Source organism: Podarcis gaigeae (genome assembly GCF_964106915.1).
Source record: "Podarcis gaigeae genome assembly, chromosome: W".
Taxonomy (NCBI): Eukaryota; Metazoa; Chordata; class Lepidosauria; order Squamata; family Lacertidae; genus Podarcis; species Podarcis gaigeae.
Window position 1 is genome coordinate 18,354,929 of NC_139695.1, and position 26,049 is coordinate 18,380,977.

The 26,049-nt window shown below is 45.6% G+C and overlaps 1 protein-coding gene across 1 annotated transcript in view; it reads left to right on the forward strand.

Moving 5' to 3' along the window:
- LOC310835975 (ubiquitin-conjugating enzyme E2 A) overlaps window positions 1-26,049 on the forward strand; it is a 432,225-nt gene that overhangs the window by 288,981 nt on the left and 117,195 nt on the right. The window lies entirely within an intron of this gene.

Here is a 26,049-nt window from a genome sequence, read left to right on the forward strand (position 1 = left end):
TTGTTTTTTACAGTGCCTCTTGAAATCCCACTAGCGTTGTATTTACACCACATATGTTTTTCAGATAATCCACCAATTTTCTCCAGTCCTCGATGAACTTTTGGTCTTTAGTATATCTGATTTTCCCAGTTAATTTGTCCAGTTCCGCATAGTCTATCAGTTTTGATCTCCATTCTTCTATCGTCGGTATCTCCTCTTGTTTCCACTTCTGGGCCAACAGGATTCTGGCTGCCGTTACAGCATATTGGAAAAGCTTATAGTCCTTTCTTCTTATGTCCTTTCCTACAATACCTAAAAGAAAAGCTTCTGGTTTTTTCATAAAAGTATATCTTAATATTTTTTTCATCTCATTATATATCATTTCCCAGAAGCTTTTCACTTTCTTACATTCCCACCACTGATGAAAGAATGTCCCTTCTTTGTCTTTACATTTCCAACATTTGTTATCCACTTTATACATCTTTGCTAGTTTTACAGGTGTCATATACCATCTATAAAACATTTTCATCACATTCTCTTTCAGTGACGTACATGCTGTAAATCTTATATTCTCTTTCCACAATTTTTCCCATTCCTCAAATTGAATATTATACCCAAAATCCTTTGCCCACTGTATCATTACCGATTTAACCTCTTCATCTTTCGTATACCATTCCAACAGTATCTTATACATTTTTGACAGAGTTTTATACTCATTGTTTATTATGTCTTTTTGGAAAATAGATTCTTTTTCCACATAACCTTTTTCCTTCAAATCTTTTTTAAATATTTCATTTACTTGAAAGTAATGCAGCCAATCATATATATACTCTTTAACTTGTTCATATGGCTTCAATTTCCATTTCCCTCCTTCATTGGTTACCAGTTCACCATATGTACCCCATTTTTCTCTCATATTAATCTTCTTAACTCTCATTAGCTCTAACGGGGACAACCAATGTGGGACTTTTGGTTCCAATATATTTTTATATCTTTCCCAAACCTCTATTAAAGAATCCCTGAAGATGTGGTTTCCAAATCCTTTGTGAACCCTCTTTTTATCACACCATAGGTACGCGTGCCACCCAAATCTGTTATCAAAGCCTTCAAGGTCCAGTAATTCATTGTTTTCTAACTTTATCCATTCTTTTATCCAGCATAAACATGCTGCCTCATAGTACAGTCTCATATCTGGCAGGGCGAAGCCTCCTCTTTCTTTTACATCCGTCAATAACTTAAATTTTATTCTAGGCTTCTTCCCCTGCCAGATATACATTGAGATCACTTTTTGCCATTCTTTAAAAATTCCCGTACCCTTCAATATGGGTATGGTCTGAAATAAAAATAACATCTTTGGTAGCACCGTCATCTTTACCGTAGATATTCTTCCCCAAAATGATAGTTTCATTCTGGCCCACACCTCCAGATCCTTCTTTATTCCCTTCCAAACCGGGATATAATTATTTTGTTACAAATAATTCCGACTTGTATCGGAAAGAAGCCTATATTACAGTAATTCCAAAACAAGATTCAGATTTATTGCAAATAAAAAAATGTAGGCCTATTTCTTTATTAAATAATGATTACAAATTATTTGCAAATATATTAGCTATCAGATTGAAAAAAAATATTAGGTGAGTATATACCATATTTTTCATCCCATAGGACGCTCCGTCCCATAGGACGGACCTAGTTTTTTGGGGGGGAAATAAAGGGATTTTTTTTCCCTTTATTCCCCCCCCCCAAAAAAAAACTAGGTTGGGGAAACCAAACCAGGTCGGGGAACAGCGGGATGGCGGCGCTGCGCCTCACCGCTGTCCCCTGAGCTTGTGGGGCTGGCCGATGTCTGCCCGAAGCGCGGGGCGCTCTGCTTCAGTGCGCCCCGCGCTCCATGCAGCAGGCTGCTATCCGCAGCCTAGGGAGCCCTGCGGGAACTCCCGCAGGGCTCCCCAGGCTGCGGATGTCTGCCCGGTGCGCGGGGCGCTCTGCTTCAGGGCGCCCGTGCGCCGGACAGCAGGCTGCTATCCGCAGCCTCGGGAGCCCTGCGGGAACTCTCGCAGGGCTCCCCAGGCTGCGGGTGTCTGCCTGGTGCTGCTTCAGGGCGCCTCGCGCGCCGGGCGGCAGGCTCCCGCGGGCTCCCCAGGCTTTCTGATAGCTTCCTGAAGCCTGTATTCGCCCCATAGGACGCACACAGATTTTCCCTTCATTTTTGGAGGGGAAAAAGTGTGTCCTATAGGGCGAAAAATACGGTACATCAAGATCAGGTAGGATTCCTCCCAGGTAGACAAATGAAAGAGAATATAAGAAATATTCTGAATGTAATAGAATATCTGGAGGTAAAAAATGAAGGGGGGAAAACAGCAATGATGTTTATAGATGCTGAAAAAGCCTTTGACAACGTTTCTTGGGATTTTATGAAGAAAAATTGCTTGAATAAATTAATTGTGGATTTAAATTTTAAAAAGGAATACAAGCAATATATTCAGAACAGAGTGCTAAGATAATTGTAAACCAGGTGATAACGAATGAATGTAAGATACAAAAAGGAACCAGACAAGGATGCCCGCTATCACCGCTGTTGTTTATTCTGGTCCTGGAAGTACTTGCAAGAAATATAAGAGCAGATAAAGAGATTACAGGGATAAAAACTGGAAAAAATGAATTTAAATTGAAAGCTTATGCTGATGATTTAGTGATTACGGTGGAGGATCCAAAAAACTCTCTCCCTAGAGTTATAGAAAAGATTCAAGAATTTGGGGAAGTGGCAGGATTTAAATTAAAGAGAAATTAAACTAAGTTATTAGTTCAAAATCTGAAGGAAGAAGAGAAAAAAGAGTTGATACAAAGTATTGAGATAGAAATTCATTAAAAAAATATTTAGAGATATGGTTAACAACAAAAAATATAAATGTGTACAAAGACAATAATGAAAAGTGTGGTCTGAGATAAAAAGGAATTTAGAAATATGGAGTAGAATGAACCTCTGTCTGTTAGGAAAAATAGCAGCGATAAAAATGAATGTATTGCCAAAAATGCTCTTCCTTTTTCAGACAGTCCCAGTAATGGTTAAAGATGATTGCCTCAAAAGATGGCAAAAGGATATTTCCAAGTTTGGGGGGGGGGGAGTCCAAGGATTAAACATAAGATACTTACAGATACAAAAGAAAGAGGTGGCTTTGCTCTCCCAGACCTTAAATTGTACTACGAGGCTGCATGTTTGGTGCGGATTAGGGACTGGATAAAACTGGAAAAGGAAGAAGCATTAGATTTGGAAGGTCATGATAATAGATTTGGATGGCATGCATACTTATGGTATTGGAAAGGGAAAGTGCATAAAGGATTCTACAATCATATAATTAGGAGAACACTAATGAGGGTGTGGGAGCAGTGTAAAGATTTAATAGAACAAAAAACACCCTGGTGGTTACCACCAATTGAAGCTTCTTTACTCAAACCGCTTGGCAAAAAGGCGGAAGCGGCCTACATATAGAGATTTATTGAGAGATCAAGAAGGGAACTATCGTAGTGTTGATTTTTGTGCACAGGCATAGGCATGGTCCTCACAATAAACGGATTTTGACTTTGACTTTGAATTAAAAGTTTATGAGGAAATTAAAGACCATTTTCAGAGTTGGTTACACTACAGACAATTATATGAGATGTATAAGGAAGATAATAAGAAAGGGTTTAGCTACACAACTTCCAGATTTCAAAAGGAAGATATAGAAGAAGTGAAGCTGCTGAAGAAAGCATTTATTATTCTGCTAGAATGGGAAACAAAAGATGAAGAGGTCAAATCAGTCATGATCAAATGGGCACAAGATATAGGACATAATATACAATTTGAGGACTGGGAAAAATTGTGGAAAGTAGATTTGAAATTTACAGATTGTTCTCTTTTAAAAGAAAACAATGTACAGAAAATGATGTACAGATGGTATAATCACAGCAGTACAAATAGCAAAAATGTATAAAACTGGGTCAAATATATGCTGGAAATGTAAAGAAAAAGAAGGTACTTTTTATCATATGTGGTGGGAATGCAGAGAAGTTAAAAAAAATGGGAAATGATATATAATGAATTGAAAAAAATGTTTAAAATGACATTTGTAAAAAAAACAGAAGCATTTTTATTAGGGATTGTAGGACAAGACCTGCCAAGAAAAGTAAAGAACTTATTTTTGTATGCTCCAACAGCGGCAAGAGTCTTGTTAGCACAAGGATGGAAGAATGAGGAAACCCCAAGATAGATAGATAATACTTTATTCGGCTATAAGCCCACAAGGTAAAACAAATCAATAGATAAAATAGCATTTTACAATCTAAAATATCAACTAAAATATTTCAATGCATAATCTCCTTCACATTACTTACAATCTCTAGATGTACCATGTTATGGCCTTGAAGATAAAGATGGTGCATAGAGTTTACTGGATTTTTAATAGTCATGCAGCATTCCATGAAGTCTTTTATATGAAAGAACTGAAATCAGGAATCTAGCAACCTGTAATGTTCTATAAGAGTCAATGTCCTGGAGTAGATAAGCTAGATGTAATTCAGGTGGTTTAGCAGCAATTTCCAGAATGATTGAACTCAGGATCCTTGATCGGGGAACAATGTATAAGGGGCAATTAAACAAGATATGATAAAGGGATTCTATTGATTTGTTGTCACATGCGCATAAAACAGAGGTTTTACCGTTAGAAAATCTATTGCTCAGCACATTGAGGGGAACACATTAAATCTGGCTCTAACAAATGCGAATCTATGCGACACAGCCGATAAAGTAGACAAATATCGAGGTATCTGGGACATAGATGTAATGCCCTGATTTATCGGGGAACATGTACCTCCACCTGTAGTAAGATTTTGTTGCAAATCTACATCCTCCAATCTTTGTTTGATGACCTTTTTAGCTGTAATTAGATCTAAATTAAGTATATCGGAAGGAGAGATTTCATAAGACAACAGTTTGGAATGGATTTTTGTTGCCCATGGGCTGGAGAATTCATCTCTCCAAAGGCACTGAATAAGATGGTAGTTTGGCAATTTATGCCAAAGGGACAGCCAATAATTAAAGGCATGTCTCCACATCAGAATCTCTAAGGAGGGGGTCTTAAGTTCTAAGCGAATGGCAGAGTTGCTTACACAGGAGGGTAGTTTCAAAAGGCGTCTTAGAAAAATATTTTGCAATGTCACCAGAGGCAAGAGGTTTACAAAGGCGCCCCATAAAGGGACCGCATAGGTCATAGTTGCAACCACTTTTGCACTATAAACTTTTAAGGCGGATGGAACATGCATAGCCCCCTCAGTAAAGAAGAGGCGCAATAGGGCGTAGATAAGGGCTTTAACCTTATTTTGTAAATATGTGATATGCGCTTTCCATCCCATATTATACTGGAAGTAAATTCCTAGATATTGAAATTTGTAAACTTGTTCAATTGGTTTCCCCTCAAGTTCCCATCTATACAGTTTACGACTCCTGGAAAAAATTAGGACTTTAGATTTGGAATGGTTAATAGTAAGTAAATTTGTTTGGCAATATAATGCAAAAATCTTAAGGGCCCTCCTCAAACCAATTCGAGAATAAGAGAGGATCACCGCATCCTCAGCGTACAATAATAAGGGGCAGCGATAGTCTGCAAGCCTGGGTGCATGAATGGAGGTTTGGGCCTCAGCTAGGGGCGTTCTCATGTCACTAATATAGAGGTTAAAAAGATAGGGGGCAAGGATGCACCCTTGTCGTACCCCCTTATTTATTGGTACAGAGTTTGTGAGATCGCCCTCAGGTGTTAACCTCACCCTAGCGGCCGTCCCTTCATGTAATTTAATCATAAGCCACAACAGCCTTTTATCTGTGCCCCACTTTGCCAGTTTTTCCCATAACAGCTCTCTAGAGATACTGTCAAAAGCCGCCTTCAGGTCTATAAAAGCGGCACATAGAAGACCATGAGTAGGAGAAGAATACTTCCGCGCCAAATGATATAGAATTATAGCATGGTCAATAGAAGCGCGATTTGGTCTAAACCCGACCTGTTCATGGCCTATCAGATTGGAATCTTCGGCCCATTGGGTTAGTCTGGTTAGCAGGAAGCGAGTATAGATTTTCCCGATGATTGATAATAAACTGATGTTATGATAGTTTCCTGGGTCCTCTGGTAGTCCTTTTTTATATATAGGAATTATGATGGACTCCTTCCATGATCTAGGTATCTGGCCCGTGGCATTGATTGCATCAAAGATTTTTGCAAGAATTTTAGCCCACCATGTTGGGTGTTGTTTAATAGCTTCCGCCGGGATCAGATCGGGCCCTGGGGCTTTATCAGTTTTCAGTTTAGCAATTAAATCTACTATTTCCTCCGGGTCAGTATCTGGCCATATGGGCAAGTGACTTGAAAGAGTATCAGATTGAATGTTAGAGATATCTGTCTGGGAGAAATATTTTCTTAGAAATTGTTCCCATGTCGGGGCTGGGATAACCGTCAATGGGTATTTCCTCGATCTTTTGTTGATTAAATTCCAAAAACCGCGAGAGCTGCGAAGCTTAGAGGCAGCAATCAGCGCTTGCCAACGTCTTAGCTGCCACTCGTGCTTGGCTGACTTCTGTGCCTGTTTGTAAGCAATTTTGGCCTGCAAGTACTCTGGGGGGAGAGTTTCAGCTCCAGAAGATTTATATCTGTTGTAGATACAACAGAGAGAGAGTCTAGCTTGCTTACATTTGGCATCAAACCAAGGTGCACCGAACCTGGGTTGATCTCGGTTAACCAGGTGAGCCGGCATCGTAAAGAAGCTAGTTAAATCTGCAGAGAAGTGGGAGAACCACTCCAGTATCCTATTTGGTTCAGACAACTCCGCCAATGAAACAATAAGGGATTCGAAGATATTCCTCTGGAAGAATTCTGCATATTTTTGGGCCTGTTTCATAGACCATTTAATGCCTCTTACTTGAGCTGTGGCATTTAAACCTACATGAATTGGGTGTGTACCGCTAACCGGGTGCCAGTCAAGCGTTAGCTTGGCCGCTAGAGGTAGGTGGTCACTGGATTGTACATTATCTACTTTGAAATAAAAGAAGTTTGAAAATAGGTCTTCTGAAACTAGAAGATAGTCTAGGACACTATTTGATGTTGTGCCCAAGTGAGTGAATTCACCTGGCACGTCCGGAGGGCAGTTGCCATTTAAAATTTTCAAATTCATACGAATGGCCAATTGATAAAGAAGGACTCCCACCTCATTCACTCTGTTGTCCTTAGATCTTCTTGATGTAAAAGAGATTAAATCAGATTTTGGGTAGGGGGGAGATACCCACCACTTGGCCTTAATTATCCCATTCCAGTTGGCGGCTGTACGTGCATTAAAGTCACCACCCATTATCGATGGAATATTAGGGTACATAACATAGCATGCCAATAAATGATCTTCCAGAGAATCCCATCTATAATGGAGGTCTGATATAAGACCACCTGGAGGAAGATAAACATTGGTGATTAATAGTGAGAATTTTTCACTTGAAATCAGACCAGTAAAAGCAAAAGGAGGAAAAGTCTGAACTAGCGAGAGTTTAGCTCTCATTTTAAGCGATATGGCGATTGCAAGACCGCCTCTGGACCAGCCACCTTTCTGAGAGGGGATAGCTGGAAGTGATATCAGTTCAAAGCCATTTATATCTATTTTATCTTCTTCCCATGTTTCTTGCAAAAGGATTATCTTAAAAGAGTTTATATAGGACAGAAATTCGGGATCTAATCTTTTCCTTTTCCAGCCAGCAATGTTCCAACTTAGGACTGCTAGCTGGGGACTTCTGTGTTGTTCTTTTAACAGTCAAAACGGAGGGGGGGGGGCAGACTCTCTGTTAAAGACAGAAGATGTAACAAAAAAGTCAGTTATTTTACTTTGGGAAGATGGTAACTGTGAGGAGCCCTCCAAATTAAGGTTTTTAACAATTTGGTTCGACTGTTGGCACACCATGGATGATCCACTGAAAGTAGATCCCTGAACAGGAAGTCTCTTCATTTCGAAATTCTTGGTACAACTTGACAGAGAAATACCCAGGGAGGGAGAAATTGAGTCCGTCGGAGGAAACCCTCTCGCAGATTTATCATCCGACATTCGGATGATTTTATTGATGCGTCCCATCGGGTCTTCAATTGTTTCCGACGGCGGGTCCCGAGGTGTAACATTCGCAGTTTCCTTTGAGGAAGGTAATTGAGGGGGCATCACGGGGGCGGGAATTGCGGAAGGCTCTCTCAGGGGATCACTTGTGGACTACTTCTATATCTGGTCGAAACTGGAGAAGATTCTAGCTCTGGCATAGATGAGTGAGTTAAAGAGGGATTTGAGTCAAGCAGGGAAATCAGAATTTCGTCCTTAGGTATGTTGGTCGATAAATATAGATGAAGGTTCAGTGAGGATGGCAGAGCCTGGCCGTCTCGTGATGTAGCGCACGGGGCAGAAACAACTTGAAGATTTGAGTCTTGCCGGATGGTTTTTGTTTTCAGAGTGGGGCTGAGCTGAAGAAGGTCAAACACTTCTGTCCGGTGAGCCCAAGTGGGATTATTTGAGACATCGTTAGTATCTTCCCCTCTATGTTGGACTTGCAAAAGCTGAGATTTAAGCGTGTCAAATCTTTGCATCATCACCGACTGTTCTTTCGGAGGGAGGGCTCTGAACGAATCAATAAGTTCCCTTTCGTCAAGGGCAGTCTGCAGATTTTCGTCCTCATATATGGCTGTTTGAGAGGGTATCAAGTTTGGTCGAGGATGGCACGCTGCAGAGTCATCGCAGTGGGGCCTGACAGTATTTTGAAGTAAGGCAGAGTCTCTTGTCCTAAGGTCCTCACCGCCAGGGCACCTATTTAGAAGGGGTTTGATCTTGCTGTCTGCAAAAACTCTCGTTGCTACGATGTCGGCCATGGACAAAAGCGTTTTCCTCCTAGCAATAATAGATGGTATCTTTTCAGAGTGGAACGCAAGTATCACCTTCAAGAAGTTGGTCTGCCGGAGAAGGGGCATCAGAGCATATAGGTCAATCTGATGTTTCTTAATTTTTAAAAGTTTGCTTAAACAGTCTTTAGCCCCTTCTAGCGTTGACCATCTTCCTATTTCCGACCTGACAGAAAGGCAACTTTTCTTGGGTTGCAGAGTTAATATCTGATTGTTCAATTGGGAATTTAAGATATATTTAGTTTTAGTCTCCTTTATTTTATCTGAATTGGGGTGAGGCAATAAGTTTTTGACCTCACAAACTGAAGATTGTGTTGTTGATTCAAGTTTTTCGATTTTCAGCAGGATATTGGATAATTGTGAAGATACCTCGTCCAGCCTTTTAAAAATACAGTGAAGGGTCTTAATTACTAAGTGTAACTGCTCACAACCGGGGAACTCCCCCATATCAGATACTAAACCATCTTCCTGTCATGAGAGTTTTTCTTTCGTATTCTCCTTTACAGGCTTTACTTTTGAAACATTTTGAGTCATCGGAATTGGAGTAGTTTCTAAATCAATTAGAGGTAGGAAGCGATTTTGGGTTTCCACTGCAAAGCACTGCTCGGCATGGTCACTCCCTCCTCTATGTGTGGCACCAACCTTGATAGTTTAGGTTTAGGGGATGATAGGGGCTCGTCTCAAGCGTTTTTTCTGACCCATACTTTCCTCAGGCCAGGGATTATACGATTCTTAAAATAACAACACTTGACACGCAATTAAGATAATGGGTTCTCAACTCTTTTAGCAGCTGAGGCCGGCCCACTGATAAGAGAGAAACAAAGAGCAGCCTGCAGCAGTCTGGAGCAGGGCCAAATCTCTCAGAGAGTTTCCATAGCATGCGGCTGCAGCAATTATAAAATACTTCAAAAACTGACTGGGTCAGTTAAGATAAAATATGAGAGATTAAAAGAAGATTAAAAGAAGTCCGAAGAGCACCGGTAAGCGCGTCTTACCTCGGCGCCATGTTGGCCCCTCCTCCCGAGGAAACCCCAACAAAAGAACAGTGGCAAGAAAAACTGGTGAGCTATGCGGAACTGGCTAAATTGACATATAAGCTGCGTGACAAGGACAATTGTGACTTCAAGGAAGAATGGAAACTTTTTACAAATTATTTAAAAAGACAACAAAATGACTTGGGCTCCTTGGCAGGTTTTGAATAAACATCCACAAATTTATTAGTAGAACATATGATAGATAAGGCAATGATATGAACAATTAATAACATGCAGAGAACAATATGTATGAAGAAATCAGAGAGGGGTGCTGAGTGAAGTCCTTGGTGGGGGGGAGAGGGAGGGGTGGGGCAGGGAAAGGGGGGAATAATGTAATTGATTATTTGGATTGATCATTTGGTGTGTTGAAAGTGTTTAATAAAAATTATTTAAAAAAACAAAATGTACAAGCTGTTACAGAATGCTCAAATAGAAAAAGGAAAAGGCCAAAATAAGATGGGAGCAGGACTGCCAGGTTTTCATTCAATATCTCATGCAAGTACTCCATTTCTTCCACAAACTCCTCAGCTGCTGGTTCTGCCAGCACCTCTTCCCTACCCAGAAAGTCCCTGGGATGCACACCATTGTTTGCCACGAAAGGTTCCATGCCTGTGGGTGGATGTATGCACTGCATTATTGTACGCAAACTCAGCCAGGCTCAACTTCTCTACCCAGTTGTCTTGGTAGCATGTATAGAACCTCCAGTATTTTGCAAGGTGGTATTGGTCCTCTCTGACTCTCCGTTTGTCTGTGGGTTCCTAGCTGAAGTTAAGCTAACCTCCACCCCTAACAACTGCATCAACTTCCTCCAGAAATGCGAAGTAAACTGACTTCTGCGATCCGTGATTAGCCTTGATGGCATACTGTGCAACTTAAACACGTGATCCAAGAACAACCCTGCTGTCTCCTGTGCGGAAGGTATCTTAGAGAAAGGTACAAAATGCGCCATCTTTGTCAGGACATCTACCACCAGCCAAATAACCGGGAAGTTTTGTGACACTGGCAGGTTGGTGATAAAATCCATGGGTACCACTTTCCATGGTTTACTTGGGGTGGGTAATGGTTGTATCAGCCCGGCTGGGGCTGTCCTTTGCCCTTTGGCTCTCTGACAGACTTCGCACCCCCTCACGTATTCTGTGGTGTCCTCCTTAATCTTGGGACATCAGAATTCCCTAGTGACTAGATATATGGTCTTACTGCGACCAAAATGCCCAGCAGTGGGGCTATCATGATGCTGCCTGAGGACTTTGGCCCATAGCTCATCTCCCAGTATGTACAGCGCCCCCTTGTAATACAGCAAGCCTCCTCTCTCTTCAAAACCTCCATCCTACTTCTCCCTTGGCTCAATTCAGCTAACTTCTTCCTTGCTGTAAAAGTGGTGTCTCCCCTTCACATTAACACCCCGGCACAGTTGGCTTGATATTTACAGTTTTTATTACATATGTACAAGAAACAGCTACAGTTCAGGATTATGTGTCCGAACCTGTTGAGTCAGATTTGGGGAGTGACTTCCTTCGATTCCCCCGCCAACAAAAGAGGCAGGGAAATTGCGCGAGACGTCTTTGACCCTTACGTTTCATTTCCCTCCTTGTCTGTGCTGATTTGAAAGCCCCCTCCCTTCCAGAGCCTGAGCTCCATTCCCGGGACTCTGGGCAGTGGAAGGGCTCTGCAACATCCCTGAGCCCTTCCTTCTCGTGGCTAATCTCTGCCCACTCTTCCGCTTCCTCTGTCCCTGGGCGGTGGAAGAGCTCCACAGCATCCCCGAGCCCCTGCTCCGCCTCTTCTGTCACTTCCTCCTCCGAATTCTCACTGACACTTGCACACTCATCATCAGCAGTTAACATCTGTAGCTCCCTATCATTCACTACCATTGCTGCACACTGCCACTGCTCCGAATCGAACATGTGCCTTACTGTCGGAGGCGACTGCTCCTCCAAATACTCCGGCTTTCTCAACAGAGCGTCTGCTTGAGCATTTTGCTCCCCTGGCACATATTATATCTTAAAATTGAACCCAGCAAAGAATTCTGCCCACCTGATCTGCCTTTGGTTTAACTGCTGAGCTGTCTTCCAGTATTCCAGCTTCTTATGGTCTGTGTGAACCTTTATCTGCTGTTGCGCACCTGCCAAAAAATGCTTCTAAGATTTGAACGCTTCTGTCAGAGCTGCCTCTAGGTCCCAGCTCACAGAGGACCAACGCTAGGCTGTCGTAATGTACAAAAGTCTTTATTGAAGTTCAGTTTCCATTTCAAAGCCACAGCGTGCAGCCCTACGTCTTAAACCCTAGATCGGCGAAGTCCCATCTGAGTCTCCTCCCCTCTGACACCAGTTTAAGATCCTAGCCCTGCTCCACCTTTTCCGCTGCTCTCTTCTCCTCTGGGTCCTCCTGCCCGCTGGGGCATTGCCCTTTCTGGACTCTTCCGACGCTGAGTCGCTTAGCTCCTCCCCCTGCCTCCTGCGGGCTTTAGGACCCGGTTCCCAATCCTCATTCTCTGCTGTCCCGCACTCCTGTACATTTGAACTTGCCTCTCGCGCCAACCCAGTGACCTTTCTCCTAACCGTTACACTACTTCTGTCACTGCTTCCCTCTTCCGTGATACTGGCCGGATCTGACCTCCCCTCCGTTGTCCGACTCTCCGATGGAGGCGTGGTCAGCCCTGCCTCGTCTTCTCTCCCTGGTGGGGAATGCACTGGCCCCGATACTTGGGACTCTTCCCCCCCCCCCCCCACTCTGCTCTGGTGGGGAAGCTGGTCCTGATTTCCAACTACTGCTCTGGGAGTCCCTGCTGCCCCCTTGCTCCTGGGGCGTTCCCCTTGGGAACCCCCTACCCCTGGCCACTGGCGCCCCCTTCTGTGAATCTTCCGATTCGCTGGAGAGGCTCATGGAATCCCTCGGGTCACTGTCCTCTTCTCCTACGCTCCCCTCGGATTCTTCCCCTTCGCTCTCCATTTCCTCTCTTCCCTTTGCCTCTGCTCCTGAGTCCCTGACATCTTCCAATATTGCTAAGAGTTTGCGGTCCCAAATCGTGTAATTCTGTTCAGAGCAGTTTAACTTCCTAGCGTGAAAGGTGCATGGCCTCTAGTTTCCTTGCCTATCCTGCTGCAGTAACACCGCCCCTATGGCCCATTCTGGTACATCGGTTTCTATTCGCATGGGCTTTTGCGGTTCCATATATATCAGGTACTCTTCTGAGGGAAAAACCTTTTTCAACCTTTCAAAGGCCGCTTGCACCTCCGAGGTCCAAATGAAACATTTCTTGCCTTGTAAGCAATCTGTAATGGGTACAGTGATTTGTGAGTAATTCGGCACAAATTTACGCTAATAATTGCTAAATCCCAGAAATCTCTGCAAATCCTTCTTTGTCTTGGGCTGCTGCCACTCCAGAACGGCCTGCACCTTTTTCTTGTCCATGTGAATTCCCTGTGCAGAGACGCAGTAGCCCAAGAACTCTACCTGCTTAATGTGGAACTGGCACTTCTCTAACTTGGCGTACAACTTGTGCTCCCTCAACCTCTTTAGGACCTCTGTGACATGCTGCACATGCTCCTCCTCCGTGTTTGAGAAAATAAGAAGGTCATCCAAATAACAGACACAGTTTTTTAAAAGTACCAGCTCCAGCACATGCTAAATGAATGCCTGGAAAGTCGCTGTGCCTGATTGTAGCCCAAAAGGCATAACCAAGAACTCAAATGAACCAAAAATGGAGTAAAAGGTGGTTTGCCACTCATCCCCTTCGCGTATTCTTATCAGGTTGTAAGCCTCCCTTAGATCTAACTTGGTGAAGATTTTTCTGGTATTCACCCTCTCCAGCAAATCCCCTGTACATGGCAAGGGGTACCCCTTGGGGCATGTTTGGCTGTTCACGGCCCTAAAGTCACAAACGAGGCATTTTTTGTTGGTATGTCCCTTGTTTACAAAAAAACCTGGGGAACTGCCTGCTGCATGGGATTCCCTGATAACCCCCCTTTAAAAAAATTTCTCAGTGAACTCTTTCAGAGCTTGTGTTTCTGCTTCAGACATAGAATATAGTTTCCCAGGTGGTAGTTGGGCCTCCAGGATTAGATCTATCTTACAATCGTATGGCCTGTGGGGGGGGGCAGCTTGTCAGCTTCCTCTTTGCTGAAAACATCACTGTAGGCCGCGTAGGGGGGGGATGGTCAAATCCGTCCCTGTTCCCCCTCCCCCTTCTACTTCAGCTTGATTTGCCTCCACTTGCCTGCACCCCCCACCTCCCAAACAATACTGGATACAATGCGAAGAGGCAAAGGTGAGTGACCGTTGATGCCAAACTATCACTGGGTCATGTTTGGCCAGCCAACTCATTCCCAGCACCACTGGGTGTCCTGCCTGTTACCATAAAGCACCAATGCAGCAGCAAGCAAAGGCTCTAGCAGCTCAGTCAGCTGCAGGTGGCTGCAAAGCCAAACAGGATGTTTGTGACTGTTGCCATGGGAACAAAGGGGCAGTTCATTCTGTACTGAGCACCGGATGTTAGCTCAGTGTGTGTGTCATATGACCCGTACTGGAAGTACATGGGTGGAGTTTATTCTTACTGCTGTGGAGTGCAGACGTGTTTCTCTGTACTGATGTGAAAGACAGAAATAAAGAATGTAAATAGTTTTCTGTCTGCTTCTTTCCCCTCCCTGGGGGACACCAAAGGGGAGAGAGAAGGAACGGTGTGTTCTTCTCACACATCTGGGAAGAATCGCCGAGACCTCGCCTGCTTATCTGCCGGGAGTAGCAGCGGGGAGGTCGACCAGGAATATCTGCCGGTGCCTACGCTGTGGCACATTCCTCTGACCCAGGAAGAATTCCAACAGTGGTAGCAGAGGATGGTTTCGATCCATCGACCTCTGCAATGAGAGGTTACTCCTCTGCACCTACAGTCTCCAGACAGAAGCTGACCAGACGAAGTGACAGCCAAGCCACGGAGCCCAAGGTATGGAAATTTCGGGCTTAAAAGAGTGAACGCAGATTGAGTTATTCTCTGGTTCACGGGAGCAAAGTTTGGGAAAAACAGCTCCAAGTGGGAAGCGGCTTGCATTACAGAGATTCTTGTGGTTTCCTGTACAAGGAAAGGAATGCACTGTTGCTAAGCAACGCCCTTCAGTAAAGGCTGTGCCTCAGAGAGGAGAAAAACAACTTATGTTTTGGCTACAGTATCTCATGAACTGTTGGAAAGGGACTTTCCAGAGCAGCCAGCATTGAGAGCTGCCAGGTGCCAAGAGCGTAAACAACCAGCTATTGGATTTTAGCTGCTTGAGAGAGTGAGTCTTAATGCAAGGACTCAAAATGGATGCCAAGAAAGGGGGAGTCCTGCCTAGCCCACCCTTTTTAACTAATGACAATTATTCATCTTGGTCTATTAAGATGAAGGCCCTGTTGCAGAATCAGAGACTGTTTGAGGTGATTGAGAACCCCATCCCTGCAGCACCAACACGTGCTTGGGAGTCACAGAATGTGAAGGCCAGGACGGCTATAGTTCTGTGTGTTTCAGATTCCCAGCTTGTGCATATTCAGGATTTACAATACGCACGAGAGGTTTGGGACACTTTGCGAAGGACACATCAGAGAGATGCTGGTTCTTCAGCGATGCTGTATTTTGAAAAGCTGACCAATCTGAGGCTTGCGCCTGATGGAGATGTTCAAGCGCACCTGACGGAAATGAAATATCTGCGGCAACAGATGGTGGAACGTAATTTCCGTTTGCAGGAGGAAGTGTTTTGCTTCATGGTGATAAACAGCCTGAATCGGACTTACAAAACCATTGCCAGTCAGCTTGGTTCCCTTCCAGCGAACGATCTCACTTCGGAGAGGGTGTATGCGGTTATTCTTAATGAACATGACAGACTAGCCGCACTGGAAGTGAAAGACAGGGGGAGGGAAGAACGGAGTTCTAACACCCCCACTGCTGTTGCTACTGGAGAAAATGCTGTAGCTTTAAACGTTGTCCGATGTTACAATTGTGGCCAGACTGGGCATCTTCAGCGGAACTGTAAGAGGCCGTGTCAGCACAGAGGAGACATAGGAAGCTCTGCGAAGTCTGAGGCGTCAGGCAAAAGTCATACCAAGCCAAAGGCGAAGACTGCAAAGGCTTTGATGTCGCTAAAAGCCACACCAGAAGCGGGGAACTTCTTCGTCCTAGACACTGGAGCCACAGTTCACATGACAGGACGCAGGGATTTATTTTCGACGTTTAAGAAGCAAAGCTTCGCTGTGCAACAAGCCAACGGTCAGGAGTTGGAAGCGACCGGGATTGGAACTGTGTACCTTGAAAGTCTGAACTTGACTATAAACGATGTTTATTTGGTTCCAGAGTTGAAGTTCAATCTGCTCAACGTTTTGCAGATTGCTAAGAAGGGACTAAAACTGTCCTATGATGCTGAGAGCTGCGAGATCTACAAAGATGGAGAGTTGTATCTTTCTGCCAAAGAGAAAGATGGACTGTATTTATTGACTTTTGATAAAAGTGATTACATGGAATGTAATTCTTGTGATTCTAACGTGATTTCTTTTGCAGGTCTGACCAAGAAGGACGCCAAGCAGGTGACCTCGAGGGTCGACAGAGCATTTCAGCGGGTGTATGCTGATGTGATTGGTCCTCTAGCACCATCTAGAGGCAATGCAAAATATTACCTTGTGTGTGTGGATTCTTTCACAAATTATGTCTGGATTTATGTTTTGGAGAGACCAAAAGAAGCCTTAGAAAGGTTTAAAGAGTTTTGTGACAACGTTAAAAATATGCATGATGCTAATATTGCTTGTCTTTGTACAGATGAGATGCCGCTTTTTCTTTTACAGGATTTCCAGAGGTTCCTGCAGAAGAAAGGGATAAGACACAAAATTGCTAGTTCCGAAGAAGCATGGAAGAGATGTGTCTGTGTTAGGGTGAACAAAGAATTGCAAAAGGGAATGCATGCGCAATTGCTTAGTTCGCATCTGCCAAATGAATTCTGGGCGGAGTCGCTGATGTCATTTTCTTATACGTGGTTGAGAAAGGTTTCAAAAGAGTTGGGATGTTCTCCTTTTGAGAAACTGTTCCATAGAAAACCTTCAGTTGCCCATTTCAAGGTTTTTGGGTCTCATGTGAGAACAGAAGCTCCAGGTGGGGTAAAGATTGCCAGAGGCATTTTTGTGGGTTATGAAAAAGGTCTCTACAGAGTAATTTTGTCTGAATCTGGTCAGGTGATTCTCACAAAATTTCTAGAGAGTGCTCCTGAACAGGAGTGAGTGATTGTTCACACATTTCCCACTGGAGATGATTCTGATGATGATGATGATGATGATGTTGATCTTATTGAGTTCAGTAGTACTGATGATGACAGCGATAGCTCAGGGAGCTCAGTTGTAACAGTCATTGAGAGGAAATCTCACATAATGACTAGACCCTCAGAAGAGGAGGATGAACCACTCATAAAGCTTAGTACTGGTTCTCCAGAGAGTTCAGAGGCTGAACCAGAAAGCAAAGAAGAGTAGCACCTCGTACGTAGGTCTGAGAGAGCAACGAAGGGTGTACCACCAAAGAGGTATTCACAAGAGTTTGCTAACCTAGCTATTGCATGTGTTGCTGTTGTAAACGACCAAAGACAAATTGAAGCTGTGTCTGAGTCAGAGACAAAGGCACAACAGAGAGTTGCTAACCAAGGTAATGCAAATGCACTCATTCCTTGGAAGTCACACAACCAGAGAGGTACATTGGTTAAACCAGTGGCGGGTAGTTCCAAGGGTGGAACTGAAACAACAGGGGAATGTTATAAGTATAACAACTGTTTGTTTTCTTCTCTGGATGACGCTTTGCTCGCAGCACGCATTGATACTTTAGGGGGAGTATGTTACCATAAAGCACCAATGCAGCAGCAAGCAAAGGCTCTAGCAGCTCAGTCAGCTGCAGGTGGCTGCAAAGCCAAACAGGATGTTTGTGACTGTTGCCATGGGAACAAAGGGGCAGTCCATTCTGTACTGAGCACCGGATGTTAGCTCAGTGTGTGTGTCATATGACCCGTACTGGAAGTACATGGGTGGAGTTTATTCTTACTGCTGTGGAGTGCAGACGTGTTTCTCTGTACTGATGTGAAAGACAGAAATAAAGAATGTAAATAGTTTTCTGTCTGCTTCTTTCCCCTCCCTGGGGGACACCAAAGGGGAGAGAGAAGGAACGGTGTGTTCTTCTCACACATCTGGGAAGAATCGCCGAGACCTCGCCTGCTTATCTGCCGGGAGTAGCAGCGGGGAGGTCGACAAGGAATATCTGCCGGTGCCTACGCTGTGGCACATTCCTCTGACCCAGGAAGAATTCCAACACTGCCAGCTTAGTCACATGGAAGGACATCATCTCTGCATGGCATGACACCTTCATCCTCATGGACGGGGTCTCGTACGCCACCTCTCCCACCATCAGTGGCTGCCCATCGATTGTTTTGACTCTCAGAGGGAAATCCAAGGGGCATAAGGCTAGCTGGTGCTCCTGTGCCAAATCTATGTCAAAGAAATCTGCTGATGCTCCCGAGTCCACCAGAGCTTTAACTTCCAGTCGCCGCCCGTTTGGGAGTTGTAGTTTCACCGTCATGGTGATTCTCGGAACCAGTGCGTCAGCTTGGGGCCCTTCTACTGCTCCTTCCCCTGGCTGTCGGCCCCCGATTTCTGCCAGGTGCTCTTGTTTCGCTGCTCTTGCTCCTTTGCCATGTGGCTGGCCCCCACCTCTGTGCCAGACGGTGACTCCCAGGCCTTGCAGTGCAGACACTGCCTGGCCAGATGCCCTGGCCTGTTGTACACAAAACATTTCCTGGTTTTCTTCCATGACTTCTCTGCCCCGCCTCCAGTGGAAGCAACATTTGAAAAGGCAGATTTGGCATGCACCGCACCGATCTCCATCTCTTCCTCCTCCTCCTGTCTGGGCCCGCTGCCAGTCTTACGTTCTGGAATGTCTGGAATGTGAGCTTCCCACCAGCGCCGCCAGGTTACGTCCCTCCTCTCTGCCATTCGATTCTCCTGACATAACCCGATTTGCAGGCAGATCCTGACCAATTTGTCGAAGGAGGCCGGCTCTGGCATTCGTGTGAGCTCGTCCTGCACCTCCCCAGACAACCCTTGCCAGAAAATGGCTTCCACCGGCTTGGAGTCCATTCTCCACTGGAGCATGTGGACTAGGCATGGCAAATTCTGTCCAGGAAGCTCTCACCAATCTGTTCCCCTGCTTCAAATGCAGCAGCTGTTGCGAAGTAACTTTAGTGTGCAGTGAACTGAAGAACACTATGTCCATCATGTCTATAAATTGCTGCACATTCGATAAGGCTGTGTGGTTAGCCGCTATCAGCGGCACAACCCATTCTTTTGCGCTTCCTTCTAAATGCGCAATTATGATTGCCACCAGTTCCTCATCCAATTTAAAATCATTCTTCTGAATCTTTAGCATATACTGCAATTCAGTTTGGAAACTCGAATATTGCTGGCTGCTCCCTGCAAACTTGCTGAGATGCATAGAGATGCCTTTACTTGCCTTATTCGCGTGTTCCACCTCCAGTAACCTGCGCTGCTCCTCGAGCCTCCCAACCAGCTCGTTGACTTGTTCCTGTAGAAGAAGGTTCTGCTGCCACACTGCTTCCACCGCCAGCCCGAAGCCCCCCTGTTCCAGGGCCCCTCCAACCGCTCCCTGCGGCTGCTCATCCCCGGCTGCCCTTGGCTGCATCTGGCTTCTGCATGACTCACCTCCACCCTGCCGTTGCGAAGAGGGATAAGGACTCCCCAAATGCTGTAAAAATGGTGTCTCCCCTTTGCATTAACACCCCAGCACAGTCAGCTTGGTATTTACAATTTTTATTACATATGTACAAGAAACAGGTACAGTTCAGGATTACACGTCCAAACCCGTTGACTCAGATCCGGGGAGTGGCTTCCTTTGATTCCCATGCCAACAAAGTAGGCGTGGGAATTGCTCAAGATGTCTTTGATCCTTATGTTTCATTTCCCTCCTTGTCTGTGCTGATTTGAAAGCCCCCTCCCTTCCCGAGTCTGAGCTCCCTTCCCAAGCCTCTGGGCGGTTGAAGGGCTCCACAGCATCCCCGAGCCGCTGCTCTGCCTCTTCTGTCCGAATTCTCCCTGACACATAGCTAGAATACATAAAAAAGTATTGATAAACAAAAAACTAGGCTTGGACTTCATTTCTTCTGATGTGGTTAAAAAAAGAGGTGTAGTATTGCATGTGAAAGAAAAACTTGAACCGAAACATTTATTTAAAGATGAAAAGGGAAGAATGATAGCGGTACAGGTTACATCGCAAAGGTGAAGTATATTATTGGGATAAATGCACCAAATGAAAAAAACAGTGGACTTTTATAAAGAGTTAGAGAAAAAAATGTTTGAATTGATGGATCAAAAAATAATATTAATGATTGATTTGAACAGGGTGGTTTCTCTAGATATGGACAGAACAATAAGAAAAGCGGAATCAAAGTAAGGGAGACTACCCAAAACCTTTTTCAACTTGGTGGGAAATTTTCAATTGAAAGACATATGGAAATTCAAACACCCATTTGAAAGACAGTTCACACATTTCTCGGAGCCAAATTGGTCAGCCAGAAAAATAGATTCCATATGGGTTACTGTCAGGTGGCCGGCAGCTGGCTTGATAACAGCACACAAGACGTCTGCCTGCTTTCGATTTCAGGCAGTACATCTTGGCTTTTGGATGGTGTGTTCAAGACACCACCCCCTCCCTTATAATCGTCGCCATCCTCCTCCTGCTCCCTCTCCTGCTGAGGGTCCCTGTCTATGCTTTCCCACCAGTCCTCCTCACTTTCTTCTTCTTCTTCCTCCTCCTCCTCCTCCTCTTGAGAGTTCCCCACTATGCCACCCCCCCCCCCCACTTTAGCCTCACTTTCATCTTCTTCCAACGCCTCCTCCTCCTCCTTCCACCCTCTTGTTTGAGCTTGCTGGGGTACCTGCAGTGGAATTCTACCTGTAACCTAGGGGCATGCACATTTTTTTAATCCTCCCAAGAAGTTCCCCCATTCCCATAACTTTTCCAAGATACTAAATATTGCAATATCCTTCCCATCCAGCAACTTTACCACATCATATTCCTCTTCACCCTCCACAGTGATGGGGGGGTGCCTCCTTGGGCACTTGATACGGGTGTGCAGGGTTCACGAGTGACAATAAGGACCTATGGAATACAGGGTATATCTTCATGGAGGCGGGCAAACGAAGCCTGAATGACACAGGGCTAATTTGTTTCACTACTTCAAATGGCCCCACCATTTGTAGGCAAATCTTTTGTAGACACCCACACTTGGTCCCCTACCCTTATCTCCTTGCCTTGTTGTCTATACTTATCTGCCTTCTTCTTATATGTGTCTTTCACCCGTTCCAGCTGCTCTCGTAGTAAGCTGTGTAGAGCTGCCAATTGCTCTGCCAGATGTTCCGCGGCTGGGACTGACATGTTGTTTTCCTGTCCTGGAAAAGAGCGGGGATGTCTTCCCAGGCATGCAAAGGGAGACTGTTGTGTAGATGAGTGCACAGCGTTGTTGTATGCAAACTCCACTAAGGTCAATTTGTTGACCCAATTGTTCTGTTGATAGTTCATGTAACATCTCAAGTACTGCTGCAAGGTCACGTTTGTCCTTTCCAACTCTCCATTGGTCTGTGGGTGCCTAGCTGACGTGAGGCAAACTTCCACCTTCAGCAGCTGCATCTGTATCCTTATAGGCACTCCAAAACATTCTGAACCCACATCATGTTCCCTTCAAGTCTTCCCAACCCCACCAATTCACAGTATCATTGAAACTTTCTATAGCTGTGTTATGGGATTGACACAGCAAAATAGCTGAGTCGAAACCAAAAATATCATTTGTTTTAGCACCACAATGACTCTTATTGATAGACTCCGCCTGTGGGTCTGTAGGAATGCAAGTGATCCATGTCCCATTAACAACAACAACAACAACAATAATAATAATAATAATAATAGTAAGGGAGACGCACTGCTGTCCGATTCCGCTGATCTCAATATTTGCTACAATTGATCTTCGTATACATCATGCCTATATTTCTGCTCTTCAACAGTTAGAGAAGAATTAGTGATAAAATCAAAAAGGACAGAAATACAACCTATGACTCTTTCGGACCATAATCCAGTATATCTGGAATTAAAAAAGAATATAACTCAACATTTAAATGGAGATTAAGTAAAGGCTTACTGGACAATCAATCAACTAAGGAGAAGGCGGGAAAAATTATGAAGGACTATTTTGAAATAAACCTTAACCAGGGGTCAGGCATAAAAGTGGTGTGAGACGCTAGCAAAGCCATGATGAGAGGCTTCTTCATACAGCAAAGTGCTTATCAGAAAAAAGTAAGAGAAGCAGAGAGAGAGAGAGAGAGGTGTTGGAAGAATTAATCAAAAAAGAAAGAGAACTGACAAAAGAACCCAATAAGAAATAAATAAAACAAAGTATAAAAATGTCACAATCACAATTTTCAATTCTAGTGACCCAAGAAATAGAATGGAAGATAACAAGATTAAGACAAAAGAATTTTGAATATGCAACTAAGCCAGGAAAATTATTGACATGGCAACTAAAGAAAAAACAGACAATGAGTATAATATCAAAACTGAATGTTGGAGGGAAAATAATAGATAATCCAAAGGAAATAAGGAAACAATTTGTGAGTTTCTATTCAAATTTGTTTAGAGACGGTGTCAGGGAACTGACATCGGAGCCAGAAGTGGAGGCAAGGCTCCCAAGCGATGCTGGAGAAGGGCCAAGCAGGGCGAGAGGGAACTCATCGGCTGGGGAAGGAAATCAGCGTAACACCAGGGATAAAGGGGGGCGGATGGGGGAATCGGAGAGGAGGCTCCAGGACTCTTCGCCGGAGACCAGCGGGGAGAGCACAGGTCCTCCGCTACCCACACCCACCCTGCACAGAAGACTTCTGCGCAGGGAAATTAGGCGTAGACTTGGCGTCAAAGAACTTCTTTGCTGGAAGAAGTTCAAGAAACGCCCACTGACGGATTCTGCTAGCGACTGAAACAGCCACGAAGTGAAGGGCTGTCCAGCCAGGAAAAGGTTTAACCAGGCTACCTAGCCAGAAGTGGAGGCAACTTACGCACGAGCAACCCCATATAACCATTACAGCAATCCGTCAGTCCCTGACGTTGCTTGTGCACAGCGACAGGCAGGCAGCACCATGAGCCAAATCGGAGGAGCCGGTGCCACGGAGCAAGCAGCTGGAGTCCAAAATCTGGTGGAGCAGCCTGAAGAAACCAGAGGCCTTTCTCCTGGGTATGGTCGGCCAATTGGTGCCAAAGAAGGATAGAACATTCTTTATGTATGCTACAACAGCAGCAAGAATACTCATCGCAAAGTATTGGAAGACACAAGATCTACCCACCTTGGAAGAATGGCAGATGAAGGTGATAGACTATATGGGACTGGCAGAAATGACTGGCAGAATCCGAGACCAGGGAAGAGAGACGGCGGAAGAAGATTGGAAGAAATTTAAGGATTATCTTAGGAAACATTGCAAAATTAACGAATGTTAGAATGACATTGGTTTAGAAATTAAGTGGTTTTCAGCTGTAATGATTAAGTAAAAAGAAAAGAAAGGCTAAAAATTAAATTAAAAATAAGGGAGAGGATTTGCTGAATTAATAATTAGAAATTGGAATACAGAAAGGGGAGGTATGAGGAGGTCGGGGAAGTAAATTATAAGAAAATAAGGGACTGAAATTATACTTGTTTTTGTTTGCGTTTTGTTTGTATTGTTGTTTTGTTTTTATATAATTTTTGAAACTTTAATAAATATCTTTTTTAAAAAAACAAAATCTGGTGGAGCGGAACCGAGATTTGGAACAGCATGTGGCTCTGCTGACGGCGCGGCTAGACGAAAGGCGGACTCAGGATGCACAGGTCAGACCCACCCCCATTGCAAGGAAGGTACCGGGACTGGTACACAAGTTTGGGGGGACGCCCCAGGACTATAACGCGTTCCGAACGGAAATAGAGTACGCTTTGGAACTGCAGCATAATGACTTTGCTGATGATGGGGAAAGGGTAGCCTATATTGTCGGGCATCTACAGGATGGGGCCCAGAAATGGATCAGGCCCCTAATGGCGACGCAAAATGCTGCCTTGAAGGACCTTAGGAAATTTTTTGGAGCGATGGATGCAATGTACAGTGGTGCCCCGCAAGACAAATGCCTCGCAAGACGGAAAACCCGCTAGACGAAAGGGTTTTCCGTTTTGGAGGTGCTTCGCAAAACAAATTTCCTATGGGCTTGCTTCGCAAGACGAAAATGTCTTGCGAGTTCCTGCGGGGTTTTTTTCCTTCCCCCCCTTTTCCCCAAGCCGCTAAGCCGCTTATCAGCTAAGCCGCTTAACAGCTGATCCGCTAAGCCGCTTAACAGCTGATCCGTTAAGCCGCTAAGCCGCTGTGATGGCCTGGGATTCCGATTCAGAGGACGAACCAGAGGAATCCCAGCCTGCACAGGAGTCCCCGCCTCCAGGGCCGGCTGAACTGGGGCAAGACCTAGATGCTGAAGAGCCTGCACCTGTGGCAGAGCACCAGGAGCTGGCCCCAGGTGAAACCCTTCTGGCCCCAGAGGGGCTTGAGGACTCAGTGGCTACAGGTGAGCCTCCTCCAGGGCCCAGTAACCCTTCGGCCTCTCCTGATCTGCAGAGGCTTAGGGCAGAGAGGCGAAGGGAACTGGTTGCTCCCAGGAGGAGTGCTCGCCTTAAGGTCAGAGGAGGCGGGGCTCCTGGGGGCCGGGACCGCCCCTGGCCTTAGAAGAGGATAAAAGCCCAGTCAGCCCGGCCCCAGGTTGCGGGAGCAACGTCGTTGTTGGCTTCGGACCTTCCTGTGTTCCTGTTCCTGATCCCTGCTCGGCCTCCTGTTCCTGACCATCCGGTGCTCCTGTTCCCTGCCCGGCCTCCTGTTCCTGACCATCCGGTGCTCCTGTTCCTGACCATCTGGTGTTCCTGTTCCCTCCTCGGCCTCCTGTTCCAGCGTTCCTGTTCCCCGCCCGGCTCTCCGCCTCGGACCTCGCCCCTCTTCGTGTGGACTCTGCTTACGCCCACGGTACCTTACCCCCGGGTCCAGCACAGTTTGCTCCCGCCACACCCGCACTCCCCCTTCGTTGGGGTGCGTTCGGGAAGAGCCAGAGGCCATGGCTGACCAGGCGGCTGCGCTGGTGGCTTTGGCCCAGGAGAACCAGGCCTTGACTCACACCGTGCAGCAGCTCAGCGACGCGGTTACGGCGCTTCAGCAGCGCTTGGAAGCCCTACCGGCTCCTGGGGCCGACGCCCCGGCTCCTGGCAAGTACCCAGTGGCTTTGCCTGAGAAATTTGATGGGGCCCCGGCCAGCTTTCCCATGTTCCCTGCCCAGGCCAAGCTGTATATTCAGGGGCGAGCCCGGAACTTCCCTGACGACCGCACCAAGGTGCACTTCTTGATTAGTTTGTTAAAGGACCAGGCGGCCAAGTGGGCGTTGCCGCTACTCAGGCAAGACTCCCCCTTGCTGGCAGACTATACGGGGTTTTGCAATCTTTTGGAGGCCGCGTTCGGCAACCCCCAGAAAGGGAGTCAAGCCAACCGGGCTATTCGGCGGTTGAAACAGGGCAAGTCCACGGTGGCCGCATATACCACAGAGTTTCGGCTGTTGGCACAGGACTTGACCTGGAATGACTCGGCACTGCGGGACCAGTATTTCGAAGGGCTTTCGGACGAGATACTGGACCAGCTGGCCACAATGGAACGCCCCACCACGCTAGACACTCTCATTCAACGGAGTCTACAGATAGACGACCGGCTGGAGGATCGTCGTCAGGCCCGGGGTCGCCGACACTTCCAGTTCTCAGCACCAGTTTCTTCCGGCAGCCCCACGGTCACAACTGAGTTAACGGAGGAGCCTATGCAGCTCGGGGCAGTGCGGCCACGCCTTTCCCCCGCAGAGAAGGTGCGGCGTCGGGAGGGAAATCTATGTCTCTACTGTGGTGGAAGTGGACACTACGCTCGCTCCTGCCCTGAGAAACGCCAGCCGCAGGGAAACCGCCAACCCCAGTAGCTGATGGCCCTAGCTACCGGGGGTCCCAAACAGC